Raw genomic sequence first — 3199 nt, forward strand, 5'->3', positions numbered from 1 at the left:
ATATATATATATATATCACTTGGAATCTAATAGCTCATAACAGTGCTCTGTTATCCACATATCAGATTTTACATCTGTTCCATGGGGAAGGCCTTTCCTAACAACTTTTTCCAACATTACTGTTAGAAATTCTTAAGTTTTTTAAAGGACCTAATAACATTTTCCCACTGTGCCTCTAAAGATTACTTAATCACAACCATTTGAATTGTTTGATAACAAACACACTCTAAGGAATTCCCTCAAAATTGCACTTGCATGTTTGTTCTTCATTACTTTTAGGTTTTTGTCACACAATTATTATTTAGTATAGTAAGGGCACTATGATATAAAATAACTTTAAAATTAAGAGACATAAATAATATACAATTAGTCAAGATGTAACAAAACCATACTATTAGCAGTATTTTTAGTGGTGATGCAGAAGAATGTAGAATCACCTGTATGTATTGTGATTGTTACCTTAATCATATCAGTCTGTCTGGCTTTGGATCCACAACCTTGGGTGCATCAGTGGTGCTCAGACTGTGGAGAGTCTGGGTGGGAGGTAGAGTCTTAAATACAGTAACTGCTCCAGGCACCTAGGCTCCCCTGTCTGGTGCAGTCCCCTGCTTCCTTCTAGGCCCTTTTGCCCAACCAGTACCTGCCACCGCAAGTCAGCTGACTCCAACTGAATCTCCAAAGCCATGAGGCAAATCACATTTTTTCTCTGTTGAAGTTGTAGGTGCCTTACCTTGTAGTCAAACAAGAGCCTAGTGGCAACACACATAGATTTTGTTAGTGTTCAATTTGGAAAATGATAATAAATTGTCAAACTTCTCTAGATACAGAATTTTTAACTCGCATGCTCTCTTATAGTTCATTTTCCTAAAAGTAACAAATTGTTAATTTTCTTCTTTTTCGTGTTATTGACAAGAGAATTACCTGCACATTTCATTGTAAAAGTATGATGCTGTAAAATATGAACATGTGCTTCTTAGTCTAGATGTCGAGCTGGTAATATTTTTAATATAAAGCAAAGTAATACACATTTTAGATTTGATGTACTATGTGGTCTCTGTCACTGCTTCACAATTGGTCCAAAGTACTGTGAAAGTAGCCATAGAAAAAATATTCAAATGAGATTTCATTATTATGTAATGATTACAATTACAATATTATAATGAAGAAAACTTGAATTCTATGAAGTCATGAAATATCTTTCTTTTGAGTTTTTTGCTATTTAACAAAATAAACACTATTTAATGGACTATATAAAATCATCCAGTGCACTAGGATTTGCTCACAAAGGTAATGTGCATTTTAAATTTGTGACTGAATAAATAACTGTTTCCTTTTTTATTTTTAAAGAATAGAAAAAAAGCATTAGAAATGATGCAAAATTTTATTAAATAAAGTAAGAGGAATTAAACAATGGTTGCTGGACTGCATGATAAGTCTTTATTTTCGTATAGTGAAAGGGCTGAGGAAATAGATCAAAAGCGTAAGCATCTGTACAGCAAGCGTAAGGTGCTAAGTGAGATTCCTGATATGAAAAAAAAGCATATTAAAATAGTTCATTCTCAAGAAATCAGTCTGCCATGTTTCTCTAAGTAGATGGGAAATAGAGCTAGGTATAGCAAATATCTTTTAGTCTTTCATAAGACTTCTACTAACTCCTTCCAAATTCACTTTGTTGACTGTGAATGAGTAATCAATTATTCCTAAAACATGATTTATAGGCTTTGTATTTTTCAGTGAAAAACAGTTACAAACCCTATACATCAAATGCCTCTAGATAGCTCTAGAGACGAGTCTCTCTTGAGGCATCTGGCACATTAATTTTAAAAATCACTACATAGTGTTAAATTTAGCCACTCAAGGGCTGGCCAAATAGCTCCGTGGACTAAGTGCCTGCTTTGGCAAGCACAGAAACCAGGGTTTGATTCCTCGTCCTGCATGCCGCATCGACCCCACCCCAAGTGCACTGAGCCAGGGACTGAGTCCAGGCACGGTGGCGCACACTTGTCATCCCAGCTCTGGGGAGGTTGAAAACAGGAGAACACTACAAGTCTGAGATGCATAGTGAGACCCCGTACCAAATACATAAATGAAAAAAAAAATTAGCTACTCAAGTTCTAGTGAGTCCATTCTTTTGTGAGAGCTCATACATGCTAACTATTGGAAAATTTGAAAGAAAATATTTAGAAAATCTAGAAAAAATATGTTTTGGAGGCAAATGTACAAGATACCTGCTCTTCATTTTAGAATTGACAGGTTGTATGATATTATATATTTTTAAATTTGTAATGTAAATTTGGAAGCCATACTTATACCTTCTTCGGACTAGTGGAAAGCACCTGAAATCCAAGCCACTCCAGAGGCTGAGGCAGAAATACGCTAAGTTTGAAGCAGCATGCACAATTTAGCAAAACCCTTTCTCAAAATCAACAACTAAAACTAAAAATTGAGCTAGGAATGTAGCTATAGCAGTAGAACATTTATCTAGCATCAGTTAAACTTCCAGCAACACACGTACAATAAAATGCCACGTACGGTGGAACAGGCCTGTAATTCTAGCATTCAAGAGCCTGAGTAGGAAGATTACTAGTATAAGGTCAGCCTAAACTATATAATGAAACACTACCTCAAAATGAAAAGCACTCACTACATCATAAACAAAAGTAGAAAGCCATAATAGAATAGAACATAGCCATCATAAGAGCCGGCTCAATAACATACCCATAAACACTTGGGAGCAAATTTACCACTTTTGTTTCACATTTGTTTCATGGCCAAATGTTCTGTATATTCCCTGACAAAAGAATTCTATGAATTGTGTAGGATACTAATTTTATTCCTCTGCTACATGTAAATGATTGTCTAGTACTATTGAGTCTACTTTCAAAATGTTTATCAATTATTTCCTATAATAATGATTTAAAGACATTCCTAAATTTAAAATGTAGTATGGATGAGAAAATAAAATAAATAGGTCAATAAAATGCAGTGTAACAAAATGCATGTTATATTTTGTGTAAAATTATATGAGGATGCATAGATAAGTCACTTGATTTATTTTAGTGATGAAGACAGTAGATAGCATTATAAAAATTGTGAAGGGGTTGGGGAGATGGCTCAGTGGAATAAGTGCTTCCCTGGCAAGCACAAAGGCCGGAGTTCAATCCCTGGTTCCACAAAAATAAATAAATAAATAAATAAA

Source organism: Octodon degus, unplaced genomic scaffold (assembly GCF_000260255.1).
Source record: "Octodon degus isolate 3935 unplaced genomic scaffold, OctDeg1.0 scaffold00006, whole genome shotgun sequence".
NCBI classification, from domain to species: Eukaryota; Metazoa; Chordata; class Mammalia; order Rodentia; family Octodontidae; genus Octodon; species Octodon degus.